Genomic DNA, 13,971 nt, shown 5'->3' on the forward strand with positions numbered 1-13,971 from the left:
CAACTTTCTGCAGCTTCTTTTGATCCTGTGTAGAAGCTCCCCCCACCCCAACCTCGTATCAGATGATGATACAGCCAGTTAGAAAGCTCTCGATGGTACATCTGTAGAAATTTGTGAGGGTCTTTGGTGACATACCAAATCTCCTCAAACTCCTAATGAAATATAGGCGCTGTCATGCCTTCTTTGTAGCTGCATCAGTATGTTAGGCCCAGGTTAGATTTTCAGAGATGTTGGCACCTAGGAACTTGAAATAAGATCATAAGACATAGGAGCAGTATTAGGCCATTTGGCCCATCAAGACTGCTGTGCCATTTCATCATATCTGATCCATTTTCCTCTCAGTCCCAATCTCCTCCCTTCACCACATATCCTTTCGTGCAATGACCAGTCAGGAATCTATCAACCTCTGCCTTAAATATATATACAGAGGGCCTCCACAGCTGCCTGTGGTAACAAATTCCACAGCTTCAACTCTCTGGCTAAAGCAATTCCTTCTTATTTCAGTTCTAAAAGGATGCTCCTCTATCTGAGGTTGTGTCCTCTGGTCTTAGATTCTCCCACCATACAGGCCCAGAGCTATCAAAAGCTCTTCATATGATAAGCCATGCAATCCTAGAATAATTTTTGGGAACCTCCTTTGAACCCTCTCCAATTTCAGGATGTCCAATTTAAGGGCCCAAAACTGCTCACACTACTCCAAGTGAGGCCTTACCAGTTCTCTATTAAGTCTCAACATTACATCTTTGCTTTTATATTCTAATCCTCTTGAAATGAATATTAGCGTCGCATTTGCCTTCCTCTCCACAGACTCAACCTGTAAATTAACCTTCAGGGAATCATGCACAGAACTTCCAAGTCCCTTTGTGCCTCAGTTTTTTGTACCTTGTCTCCATTTAGAAAATAGTCAGTCCTTTCAATTCTTCTATCAAAGTGCATGACCATACACTTCCTGACACTGTATTCCATCTGCAATTTCTTTGCCTATTCACCTAATCTGTCTAAGTCCTTCTGTAGTCTCTCTACTTCCTCAAAACTTCCTGCCCCTCCATCTATTTTCATATAATCTGCAAATTTTACAACAAAGCCATCAATTCTATCATCCAAATGATTAGCATATAACTTAAAAAGAGTTGGTCCCAGCACTCATCCCTGTGGAACACCACTAGTCATCGGCAGCCAACTATAAAAGGCTCCCTTTATTCCTACTCTTTGCCTCCTTCCAGTTAGCCACTCTTTGTCTATGCTAGAATCTTTCCTGCAATACCATGGGTTCATACTTGTTAAGCAGCCTCATTTGTGGCACCTTGTCAAAAACCTTTTGTCTAACCTGCTTGTTACTCTTCAAAGAATTGCAACATATTTGTCAGGCAAGATTTTCCCTTGAAGAAACCATGCTGACTACAGCCTCCAAGTAGCCTGAAACCATATTCTTAACAGAATCAGAATCAGGTTTATTATCACCGGCATGTGATGTAAAATTTATTAACTTAGCAGCTGCAGTTCAATGCAATACATAATATAGAAGAGAAAAGATAAATAAATAAATAAACAAACAAATAAATAACATTATACATATGTTGAATAGATTTTAAAAAGTGCAAAAAACAGATATACTAGATATTACAAAAAGGTAAGGTAGTGTCCAAGGGTTCAATGTCCATTTAGGAATCAGATGGCAGAGGGGAAGAAGCTGTTCCTGAATTACTGAGTGTGTGCCTTCAGGCTTCTGTACCTCCTACCTGAAGGTAACAGTGAGAAAAGGGGATGCCCTTGGTGCTGGAAGACCTTAATAATGGACGCTGCCTTTCTGAGACACTGCTCCCTGAAGATGTTCTGGCTACTTTGTAGGCTAGTACCCAAGATGGAGCTGACTAGATTTACAACCTTCTGCAGCTTCTTTCAGTCCTGTGCAGTAGCCCCTCCCCCCCAGACCAGACAGTGATGCAGCCTGTCAGAATGCTCTCCACGGTACAACTATAGACGTGTTTGAGTGTACTTGTTGACATGCCAAGTTGCTTCAAACTCCTGATGAAGTATAGCTGCTGTCTATACACAGTCATGTGTAAATAGAGAGTAGAGCAGTGGGCTAAGCACACACCCTGAGGTGCACCAGTGTTGATCGTCAGCGAGGAGGATATGTTATCACCAATCCACACAGATTGTGGTCTTCCCATTTGGAAGTTGAGGATCCAATTGCAGAGGGAGGTACAGAGGCCCAGGTTCTGCAACTTTTCAATCGGGATTGTGGGAATGATGGTATTAAACACTGAGCTATATTCGATGAACAGCATCCTGACATAGGTGTTTGTGTTGTCCACGTGGTCTAAAGACACGTGGAGAGCCATTGAGTTGCATCTGCCATTGACCTATTGTGGCAATAGGCAAATTGCAATGGGTCCAGGTCCTTGCTAAGGCAGGAGTTCAGTCTAGTCATGACCAACTTGTTTGGCAAAAGAATAAACCAGGGAAAGTAGTGCACCCGTGACTGACAAGCGAAATTAGGGATAGTATCCAGTCCAAAGAAGAAACATATAAATTAGCAAAAAAAAAGCGGCACACCTGAGGACTGGGAGAAACTCAGAGACCAGCAGAGGAGGACAAAGGGCTTAATTAGGAAAGGGAAAAAAGATTATGAGAGAAAGCTGGCAGGGAACATAAAAACTGACTAAAAGCTTTTATAGATACGTGAAAAGAAAAAGATTGGTCAAGACAAATGTAGGCCCTTTACAGTCAGAAACAGGTGAATTGACCATAGGGAACAAAGACATGGCAGACCAATTGAATAACTACTTTGGTTCTGTCATCAATAAGGAGGACATAAATAATTTTGCCGGAAATAGTAAGGGACCAAGGGTCTAGTCAGATGGAGGAACTGAGGGAAATACATGTTAGTTGGGAAGTGGTGTTAGGTAAATTGAAGGGATTAAAGGCAGATAAATCCCCAGGGCCAGATGGTCTGCATCCCAGAGTGCTTAGGTAAGTAGCCCAAGAACTAGTGGATGCATTAATGATAATTTTTCAAAACTCCTTAGATTCTGGATTAGTTCCTGAGGATTGGAGGGTGGCTAATGTAACCCCACTTTTTAAAAAAGGAGGGAGAGAGAAACTGGGGAATTATAGACCGGTTAGTCTGACATCAGTGGTGGGGAAAATGCTAGAGTCGGTTATCAAAGATGTGATAACAGCACATTTGGAAAGAGGTGAAATCATCGACAAAGTCAGCATGGATTTGTGAAAGGAAAATCATGTCTGACGAATCTTATAGAATTTTTTAAAGATGTAACTAGTAGAGTGGATGGGGAGAGCCAGTGGATGTGGTATATTTAGATTTTCAAAAGGCTTTTGACAAGGTCCCACACAGGAGATTAGTGTGCAAACTTAAAGCACATGGTATTGGGGGTATGGTGTTGATGTGGATAGAGAATTGGTTGGCAGACAGGAAGCAAAGAGTGGGAGTAAACAGGACCTTTTCAGAATGGCAGGCAGTGACTAGTGGGGTACCAGAGAGTGGTGAATCTGTGGAATTCTCTGCCACAGGAAACAGTTGAGGCCGGTTCATTGCCTATATTTAAGAGGAAGTTAGATATGGCCCTTGTGGCTAAAGGGATGAGGGGGTATGGAGAGAAAGCAGGTACAGGGATCTGAGTTGGATGATCAGCCATGATCATACTGAATGGCGGTGCAAGCTCGAAGGGCCAAATGGCCTACTCCTGCACCTATTTTCTATGTTTCTAACTTCTCAAAGCATTTCATCACTTTAGGTGTGAGTGCTACTGGGTGATAGTCATTAAGGCAGCCCACATTATTCTTCTTATTGACTCCAACATCTTCCTAACCACTAAGGTCATACTAACTGTCTATAATTTCATTCCTTCTGCACCTCTCCCTTCTTGGAGTGACATTTGCAATTTTCCAGTCTTCCAGAACCATTCCAGAATCAAGTGATTCTTGAAAGATCATTACTAATACCTCCACAATCTCTTCAGCTTCCTTTTTCAGAATCTTGGAGTATGCACCATCTAGTCCACATGACCCATCTACCCTAGACCTTTCAGTTTCTCAAGACTTCATGATCCCTGACTCTTGCTTTCATCATACTGCTAGTATCTTCCACAGTGAAGACTGATGCAAAATACTTATTCAGTTCATTCTCCATTTCCTTGTCACCCATTACTGCCTCTCCAGCATCATTTTCCAGTGGTTGATAACCACTTTTGGCTCCCTTTACACTATATGTATCTGAAGAAACTTATGGTATCTTCTTTAATATTTTTGGCTGCTTACTTTTATATTCCATCTTTACCTTCTTAATGACTTTTTAGTTGCTTTCTGGTGGTATTTGAAAGTTTCCCAATCCTCTAGCTTCCCACTGATTTTTGTTCTATTATATGCCCTCTCTTTGGCTTTTATGTTGGCTTTAACTTATCTTGTTAACCCCTGTTGTGACATCTTGCCTTTAGATACTTCTTTGTCTTTGGGATGTATATATCATTGCTCACCCTTTCCACCTCTGGTCTCTCTATGAGGTCTGATGTGTCTTCCCTCTTCTTACCCTTTCTGAAGCCTACATTCAGTACTTTGGTCTTAGTGACACAAGGTCGTTGCTGCGATACCACTCAACAAGCTGATACTGCTTTCTCCTGAAATTCTGCAAACAACGGTGTGTCATCAGCAAATTTATAGATGCCATTTGAGCTGTGTCTAGCCACACAGTCATGGATGTAGTGAGATTAGAGCAGAGTGCTAAGAACACATCCCTGTGGTGCACCAGTGTTGATAATCAGAGAGGTGGAGTTGTTATTTCAATCCGCACAGAGTGTGGCTTTCCAGTGAGGAAGTTGAGGATCCATTTGCAGAGGGAAGTATAAAGGCCCAGGTTTAGGAGTTTTTTGACTAGAACTGTAGGAATGTTTGTGTGAAACGCTAAGCTCTATTCAATAAACAGCTTTCTAGACGTAAGTATCAGTATTGTCCAGGTGATCTAAGGCTGCATGAAGAGCCAGTGAGATTGCATCCACTGGAGACCTATTGTGATAGGCAAATTGCAGTGCATCTAGATTTTTGCTGAGACAGCAATTGATTCTAGCTATAACCAACCGCACAAAATACTTCATCACCATAGATGAGAGTGTTACTGGACGATACTCATTAAGGCAGCCTAGAGATAAGTGAAACAATCCAGAATTGGACAGAGCAGATATCTTGGATAGTTATCCTATTGGAAGAGGTTACATTGAAAATCAGGATCATAAAATTATTTATAAAAAAGGATTGAACCTAGGCATTCCTTAGCAAATATAAGAGATTCTGCAGTTGCTGGAATTCCAGAAAACACATACAAGATGATGGAAGAACTTTGCAGGTCAGGCAGCATCTATGGTGAGGAATAAACAGTTGATGTTTCAGGCCAAGACCCTTCAGAAGGACTGGAAAGGAAGGAGGGAGACTCCAGAATAAAAAAATAGGATAAAGGGGAGGAGGACAAGCTGGAAGATGATAGGTAAAGCCAGGTGGGTGGGAAGGATAAAGAGCTGGAGAAGAAGGAATCTCATAGGAGTGGACAGTGGACCATGGGAGAAAGGGAAGAAGGAGGGGCACAAGGGGGGAGGGTGATACACAGGTGAGGAGAAGAAGAAGTAAGAGACCAGAGTGGGATTTAGATGAAGAGGAAAGGGAGAGGGAACAAAGAAAATACTGGGTGGAGAAACTGATGTTGGTATTCCTTAGCAATGAGCTTGTATAAACCAGAAAACAGCAGAAATGATGAGTATGTTTGTGAGTTAGGACATGAGCAGCAGATTTAAGATGACATAGTTGAGACAGTGTTGAGAAAGAGCAGCATTCAAAAAAGTGTTGGAGTTGATAATCGAATGGGAGAGGTTCAGTAACAGATAAATAAATCAAGGCTGATTCAGGAGGTATTACTGTGGTGAAAACAACTTTGCTACATTGTGCAAAACTCAGCTCAAACGATCTAGAATCAAACATGACGCCTACAGGATGGAATCAATGGTGAGGAATCCAGAGACAGTGAATTCTTTCTTACTAATATTTCATTGTAGTGAGCTCTTTCTTCCAACTCTGGATTTTGAACAACCAGTCAGACAATTTAGAGACCAAGGAGGGTTTAGGGTATCTAGTGGGAAGCTAAAACTGGCTGTCAATAAAACATAGATGAAGAAAACAGAAACCAGTGTTTGCCAGAAGGCAATGAATCAGTGAGAAACAGGAGGATACATTGAGGAATATTGGAGTCAAAGGTGCATGTGTTTCAAGAGAAGCCATTGTGCTGCACAAACAGAAGAGATAGGACCAGAGTTAGACATTTGTTCTGATGGGTAGATTAACGGTTAGTGTGACACTATTGCAGCTAGGGCTGGGGGAGTTCGGAGTTCAATTCCCATGTCCTCTGTAAGGATTCTGTATGTTCACCCAGGGTTTTCTCCAGGTGCTCTATGTTTTGTTCCACAGTCCAAAGATGTACCAGTTAGTAGGTAATTTGCCATTGTAAATTGTCCTCTGATTAGGCGAAGGTTAAATTGGGTGCTGCTGGGCGGTGCAATGCGAAGGACTAGAAGGGCCTGATCTGCACTGTATCTGTAAAAAAATAAGTAGATAGATAGATAAATATTGAGAGAGTTGGGGGAGAGTTGGTGGAAGGACAAAATAGGATCAGTATAGGATTAACGCAATTCCATGGTCAGTGATTGTTGAGATGAATGGCCTGTTTCCATGCAGAATGACTCACTGACTTAGTAAGATCTGATTGGAGGGATTTGAGCAAGAACCTCAACGTAAGTAGGATGTGAATTTGGAAAGCTGCAATAAATTCAGAAGTGGAGAGGATCCAGAGTAGTTTCATGAGAATAATCCCGGGGATGAAAGGGTTAATGTATGAGGACTGTTTAATGGCTCTGGGTCTGTTCTTGCTGGAGTTTAGAAGAATGAGTGGGAATTCCATTGAAACCAATGGAACATTAAAAGGCCAGATAGAGTTGGATGTTGAGAAGATGTTTCCTATAGTGGGTGAGTCTAGGACTGGAGGGCACAGCCTCAGAATAGAACAGAGATGAAGAGAGATTTCTTTAGCCAGTGGTTGGAGAATATGTGGAATGCGTTGACACAACTGGAAACCAAGTTGTTTGGGTATATTTAAACTGGAGGTTGATAGGTTCTGATTAGTAAGGATGTTAAAGGTTATGGAGAGAAGGCAGGAGAATGGGGTTGAGAGGGATACTAAATCGGCCATGATGGAATGGCAGAACAGGCTAGATGGGCCAAATGGCCTAATTCTGCTCACATGTCTAATTGAATAATTTTTACATTTAATTTGGCATTTTGTTTCTAAAATATTTAATATACTAGAGTTTCTCTAATTGTTTAGTGATTGAGTTATATCATTCAGTCCAATAAGGCTTTAGGCTTGATCTCAAGTCTGAACTGAGGTACTTAACTTGAGTTAGGTGGGCCCAATGCCACCGTTGATCTAAATGCCCTGTGTAGATGGGTGAAGTCAATTAGGATTCCCATTTTTAATCATCGAGCAGCAACCATTGCTGGAAGAGCATATGTGAATAGGTCAGGCTTGACAAGACGGTCTCTTGTAATCAAATAGTAGGTCAGTTTTCATTATAAAACCTTTCATGTGAAGAATAAGGAAATGAGTACACCACTGAAGGAGTATCTTTTCTTGTAAAAGTGAACCTCTGTAAAGGTTCAGCAATTTTAACTGAGATAAAGAGAGAAGAAAGTTAATGACAAGTAATATATTTACTGAAAGTACAGTGGATTCCGGTTAACTGGTCTACCCTTTAATCGAAGCAGCCGCCTCTGAAAGTATAAACACTAATGAAAAACAATCCAGGATTCTCTTCATTTATTTAGGACACTACGCCACTTAATTCAGTCAGGGGACTGTTGCCAAACTGTTTCTAACTATTGTAGGTCATGTGTTTTTGCATTAGAAAAACAGTGACTTTTGTGACTGATAGTTAGCAAGAGTAATAAACAGTAAGACAATCTAGAATTATTTTGCTTACTGCCGTTTCAAGCATTCAGGCTTTAAGATGCCAGAAACGCTGGGAGTGAAAATAAAACGATTTCACTACTTCAACAAGTTAGGAACTACAAAGAACGTGAAGATGTTGGCAGTCATCGTAGATGTTACAATAAAAATGAATACTTGGAGGACAGCATTGTATGAAGGCAGTCCATTATCTGCACTCGGTGATTGCGCTGAGTTTGTTCATCTGCAGTCAATTGAAAGAACGTGGCAGTGTACACTGAATAAATTCCTCCATCAATAACTACTGGGAACTAATACACAGAGAAAAGATCTAGTGCTTTCCCAGTGTACATGATGAATATACTCTGTCCGTCACTCCTGGTTGGTTCCTCCTCATCCAATCAGCTTTCTGTTTCCCCACCTTGTATACAATCAAATTCCAGTTCTTACTTGGAGTGAGACCTTGTTAAGATTCTTTTCCTCTAGTTTTATTTCAATGGCTTCCTTTACCAGACAGTCCCAATAGCCATTGGCATGGCCAACCTTGTTTTGGTGGCTTCCAATAAACCAAAACTCTGTCATTGGGGTTCAGCTGCCAAATCAAAGGGCTTTTACACATAGCTGCAATTTGCCTGATGTTTCAAAGAAGGATCACATGTATTAACAAACACATTTTGTTCAGTATTATTGACTTTCCTCTGGAACAGCGGAGGCTGAGGGGAGATCTGACAGAGGTTTATAAGATTATAAGAGGTACAGATAGAGCCAACAGACAGTACCTTTTTCCCAGGGTTGAAGTGTCTTATACCAGAAGGCATGCATTCAAGGTGAGAGGGGGTAATTTAAAATAGGTGTTAGAAGATGGCAGGGTGGAGATATACCTCTACCAAAGGAGGTATGAGGTGCACCTTTCCCTCTGCTAGCATGCAGTTCACCCTTGGTCTTAGGGTGCTTAGCCCCATATGAAGCCATGGGAGCAGCTGGTGGATAGTTGTCTGAGCAGCTGGTGTATCTCACAAGTCCTCGATATGCAACCACTGAACACAGATGGGTGGGTGGTCTCTGAAGAGTATTGATAATGGCTGGGGTCACCCATCTTGTAAAGACGCTGCCCAGAAGAAGGCAGTCAAACCACTTCTGTAGAAAAATTTTCCAGGAACAATCATGGTCATTGAAAGACCACGATAGTCCACATCATGACATGGCACATAATGAACAAATATGAAACACCTCCATGGAAGTTTAAAGCTGTTGTTTATAAGCTACCGGTAGTCCTATTTTTGGCACTGTAAAAGTAAACTGGCCTTTCTCTTAAAGTAAGAAGACAGGCACTATCTAGTTATAATGCTTACTTTGCTTAATTATTATTTGAATTAGTTTTGTAGATTTGGATAGAATTACAGCATTTAAAATTTGGATCAGTACATGGCAGTTTTGGGCCCTAAATCTAGGAAAGGATGTGCTTGTATTGGAGAGGTTCCAGAGAGGTTTGCAAGAATGATCGTGGGCATGAAAAGGTTAATGTATGAGGAGTGTTTGATAGTTCTGGGCCTTTACACACTGGAGTTTATAAGAATGAGAGGAGATCTCATTGAAACCTACTGAATATTAAAAGGCCAAGATCTGGTGGCTGTGAAGACTATGTTTGCAATAGTGGGAGAGTTTAGAACCATTCGGCACAGCCTCAGAATAGAAGGAAGTCACCAGGGGGCAGGACAATTGAGATAAGAGGGAAAATAAATCAGCCATGATTGAATGACAGAGTCAATTCGATAGGCCAGTTGGCCTAATTTTGCTTCTATGTCTTATGGTCTTATAGGGAGGGATAATGGGGGGCTCTGATCCGGGTGCAGGTAAATGGGACTAGGCAGAAGATCAGGTCAGCACGGACTAGATGGACTGAAGAACCCAAAATAAACAGGAGAAAATATGCAGATTCTGGAAATCCAAGCAGCACACACAAAATGTTGAAGGAATTCAGCAAGCCATGCAGCATCAATGCAGAAGAGTACTTGGCATTTTGCGTGGGCCAAAGAACCTGTTTCTGTGCCATACTGCACTATGACTCTGAAAAGTCCTTAATAAATAAGTATTTCCTACCTTATTTCCAGAGAATCAGCTTTCAGATTCTTATTTTCAGTATTGTTCACTAGAGGGTATATGTACAGAATGAGGGGAAAAATGTCAATAAGGTCCTGGATGTATGTCTTTGGGCTGCTTCTCGCACCAAGGGAAGCATCTGAGTCCAGGGATATATACGTTCTCTTCAACCACAGATTGTAAACGATCTGCCTTCACTAAGCTGTTTGATAAATTCAAAACTCCCTGAGGAACTGAATGACATTTTTTACCTTTGGTAATGTCTTCCCTCCATCACCAATGTTACCCTCTGTTGATATACATTGATCTCAGTTTTTGAGGAAGTTTTGCAATTTCAGACACCCAGCAGCAAATCTGTTGAAAATGTTCAAAAGCAAACTGAAATCCAAAGGATGTACAAAGTATTTCAAAATATAAATAAGAATTTCGTCGAGCTAACCCACTACATTACACAGTAGTGTAGCAGTTAGCTCAATGTTATTACAGCTTGGAGCATCAGAGTTCGGAGTTCAGTTCCAACATCCTCCGTAAGCAAGCTTGTACGTTCCTTCTTGTGTGTGAATGGGTTTCCTTGGCATGCTCCAGTTTCCTCCCACAGTCCTAAACCATAACCGGTTAGTAGGTTAATTGGTCATTGTAAATTGTCCTTTGATTATGCCGGGGTTAAATCGGCAGGTTGCTGGAAGGGCTGAAAGGGCCTGTTCCACACTGTATCTCTAAATAACTAATGACCAGAACCTGCCTCAGTTCCACCTGGCATGACTGACTCACAAAGACTAAATCAAGGTTGTTTTAAATAATTCTTTCTTATAAAAGAGCAGTGTAATTTATTTGGAATGGAGATCATACCAGAGCAATGACTATTATTATCTGGAACTAGCAGGAAGCCTCACCCTGCATCTCTGCATATCAAGCACATTATATCAGCATTGAAATCAAACAATGCAAATTGATGGATACCAGACCACCCTCACTGTTCTGGTGTCTAGCCACCAAGTAAAGCTCCCCCTAACATTATTCAAATTTGTAAACTTGTCCTGGAGGAGATTTACCTTCCTGTCTTATTAGTTCCTCACTGATTTGCTAAGATGTAATTCCAACATGAAAGGTGGTTTAAATACAGCGTGTATCTGTTGTCCCAGTACTTAAATATGCACTCAGTGGCCTCTCTGTTTGGCACCTCCTACACCCAATAAAGTGGCCACTGTGTGTGCATTCGAGGCCTTCTGCTGCTGTAGCCCATCTGCCTCACGGTTTGATGCTCTTCTGCACACCTCTGTTGTAACGTGTAGTTATTTGAGTTACTGTCCGCTTCTTGTCAGCTTGAACCAGCCTGACCATTCCCCTCTGACATCTCTCATTAACAAGGCATTGTCACCCACAGAACTGCACTCACTGGATCTTTTTGTTTTTCACAACATTATCTGTAAACTCTAGAGACTGTTGTGTGTGAAAATCCCAGGAGATGAGCAGTTTCTGAGATACTCAAACCACCCCGTCTGGCGCCAACAATCATTCCACAGTCAAAGTCACTTAGATCACATTTCTTCCCCTTTCTGATGTTTGGTCTGAACAACAACTGAACCTCTTGACCATGTCTGCATGTATTTATGCTTTGAGTTGCTGCCACATGGTTGGCTGATGAGGTAATTGCATTAATGAGCAGGTGTACCTGATAATATGTCCAGTTTCAGCATCCTGATGAAGGATCTGAGCCTGAATTGTCAAATGCTTATCCCTCTCCATAGATGTTTCTGGCTGCTGAGTTCCTCCAGCATTTTGTGTTGATTTTAGTGAGTTTACCTACACCAGACAATATTATAAATACATTATTAATTTTCCCATCGATAGTACAACATTGTATGTCTCTATCATACCTGTAGTATTTTGATGTTCAGATATTTTGAGTATATAACTATAAGCCTCTGAATTTAAAAGTCTACAAGAATTTTCTTAGATGGGCCAAATGTTATAGCGATCATGAAATTATATACAGTAAAATTGGAAGAAGCTGTTGAAATGGTCACATGATAGTCGTAATATTTAGTGCTTTTCTTTGATTTCTCAGTATTTTTGTGCAAATCAATAATACTTACTATATTGGAGAGTCCAGACTGCCTTAGTAAATTATTAATCATTTAGAAATTCTTGCACCACTACTGCTGTGATAACAGACAAATATAGTCAGAAGTGATTTTGGTTAGTGAACAAAAGTAAATGCGTTTCTATGGTATTTCTCCACACATCATTAGAATACCCATGTTAATAATTCATGCCATTGAAGTACAGGGCTAAATAAAATACAAATACATTAACTGTTTACCAAAAAAACATCAGTGACTGTAATTTCTGGACTTGTGTTTACTGTGAATAAATTATTTTCAATCTACTTTAATGATTAGAATAATACAATAAGTTATTTTGCAGAAATGTAAGCAAGTAAATATTGTTGAAGGCAAATTTTATTATATTCTGTGTACGCTATAATCCTTAAGATAATCGTTACTTGTATGTAAGTAAACGGAGTTTAACTAACTCAAGTTCAGTTTATTAAATACAAAGTACACTGCAGATGCTGTGATCAAACAAACATTGGCATGAACATTGAATTCTCCAACTTCCAGTAATTCCCTCCCTCTCCCTTCCCCCATCCCAGTTTCACTCTGCATCCTCCTCCAGCTGCCTTTCACCTCTCTCATGATTCTGCCTTCTTCTACTACCCATAGTGCTTTCCCCTTACATTCCTTCTTCACCTTTCCAGCCTATCCCCTCCCTGCTTCCCCTCCCCCACCCCTTGATCTTCCCCCTTACTGGTTTCTCACCTGGCACCTACCAGCCTTCTCCTTCCCACCCTTCCCCCACCTTTTTTATAGGGCCCCTGCCCCCTCCCTCTTCAGTCCTGATGAAGGGTCTCGGCCCAAAACGTTGACTGCTCATTTCCATGGATGCTGCCCGACCTGCTGAGTTCCTCCAGCGTGTTTGTACGTGTTGCCAAGTTCAGTTTATTGTCTCTCGATCCTATACATGTATACTGCCAAGCAAAACAACGTTCCTCTGGACTAAGTGCACAACACAGTGATACATTACACATAAACAAATTAGCAAATGATAAGATGCTTATACGATACATGTTAAAAAGTAAACAGTATAATGCTACTCGCAGTTCATACATGATGACCCTTGGACGGTGGCAGCGAGTTGAGTTGTCTTACAGCTTGAGGGAAGAAGCTGCTTCCATCCTAAAAGTCTTCGTCCTAATGCAATGGTACCTCCTGCCTGATGGTCAAAAAGATTGACCCTCTACCATCATGGGGGGGGTGTGGGGGTGGAAATCATTGACATGCTAAAGACCCTGTATATGCAGCACACCTGATAAATATCTCCAGTGGGTCAGAAGAAGCAGAGTTAATTCATGTCTGTTTCCCACAAGATTACAGTGTATTAACTTTAAAGAATCATATTTGTTATGCTTCTGATAATTGGAATCAGAAGACATTTGTGCACATGTGGCTGGATCATTAAATATAGAAATGTTAATAAATTATTTGAATTAAACAAGATAGTAGACATGGTCTATACGGACTTCAGTAAGACATTTGCTGTGTTCCACCTGACTTTTGGCACATGGAATCCAATGCAGCCTGGTTAACGCTAGCAAGGCTGAGGCTAGTGCTAGAAGTGTATGTAACCCTCAGGTTCTGTCGGCTGCGTAATCTAGGGAAGACAATCTCTGGCCCTGCCAAACGTGTAAAATTGAGGTACAAAATCTCCAGTTTGTGTGGATGCTGCGTGATTTGTTTCAAATCAATACCACGAAATAACAGACAGTACACCACATGCAATTAAACAATTTAGCTTTATAATTC

General features: G+C 41.0%; 1 protein-coding gene and 1 long non-coding RNA gene across 9 annotated transcripts in view; one reads left to right on the forward strand and one right to left on the reverse strand.

Moving 5' to 3' along the window:
• Positions 1 to 12,697, reverse strand: part of LOC140738758 (uncharacterized) — a 40,002-nt gene extending 27,305 nt beyond the window's left edge. Inside the window, exon 1 of the long non-coding RNA XR_012101440.1 lies at positions 11,778 to 12,697. This is a non-coding gene — a long non-coding RNA (uncharacterized lncRNA). The remainder of the gene's footprint in view (positions 1 to 11,777) is intronic.
• The window catches only part of arb2a (ARB2 cotranscriptional regulator A), a 549,148-nt gene that overhangs the window by 521,400 nt on the left and 13,777 nt on the right, over positions 1 to 13,971 (forward strand). The gene's annotated exons all lie outside the window — the stretch shown is intronic.

The sequence above is a fragment of the Hemitrygon akajei genome, chromosome 2 (assembly GCF_048418815.1).
Source record: "Hemitrygon akajei chromosome 2, sHemAka1.3, whole genome shotgun sequence".
Lineage (NCBI taxonomy): Eukaryota > Metazoa > Chordata > Chondrichthyes > Myliobatiformes > Dasyatidae > Hemitrygon > Hemitrygon akajei.